Raw genomic sequence first — 834 nt, 5'->3', positions numbered from 1 at the left:
AGGGACTTCGCACAGCCGATGGCAACGGCATCCGAGCCATTTACTCGTATCCCCGTGTAATGCGATACACTCCAACAGAAGGCCACCTTCTTCTGCCACCCCTGGCGACCCGTATAACAAAGCACACACCCACGCCCCTTTCTCTCTCTCTCTCTCTGCTTTTCCCCCTTTCCATCTCGAATTCGAAAGATTTACGTGGACGGGAGAGAGGTGAAACGGCGACATTTCCACAACTGCCGGAAGAGTCACCATCCCGAGGCACCGCCTACTCACTCCCGGGGCTCTCGCCTCGGGGCGCCGGGATACAGACGCGCACACACCACCATTCTGGCTGGCCGTCACACGAGAGACTTTTAAAGAGGATATTCTACACGAAGAAAATTGAACGTCTTTATTTTTTCCAAAACTCAATCAATCCTTTGCAATTATGTGCTGAAGAACGATCGACCACAAAAATAGAAATGGCATTGCAAAAAAATGAGTAACATCGTTTGTCGATAATTATCGCCAGACGCGCTCAAATTAAGTTGACGTGAAAATTCAATCGAGGAAATAACAAAACCCTACTCCATCATGAATGTGCACCAAACTTCCGCGCCTGAGATGTTAAATTTGTAACAGTATTTTTGACAAATGCTTTGCATATATTTTCCACTTTGTTATATATATATATATATATATATATATATATATATATATATATATATATATATATATATATTTGCGCAAGTTAATTTTTTCAACTTAACAAAAATTTTAAAATTTAAACAGAATTTTCGATTTCAAAAAAATAGTTACGGATAAGCTAAAAATATAGGCCTAGATTCATGAAAG

The sequence above is a fragment of the Hetaerina americana genome, unplaced genomic scaffold, assembly GCF_022747635.1.
Source record: "Hetaerina americana unplaced genomic scaffold, ioHetAmer1.1.p SCAF_7, whole genome shotgun sequence".
Taxonomy (NCBI): domain Eukaryota; kingdom Metazoa; phylum Arthropoda; class Insecta; order Odonata; family Calopterygidae; genus Hetaerina; species Hetaerina americana.
The sequence above is the reverse complement of the archived record's forward strand: the minus strand, read 5'-3'. Positions refer to the sequence as shown.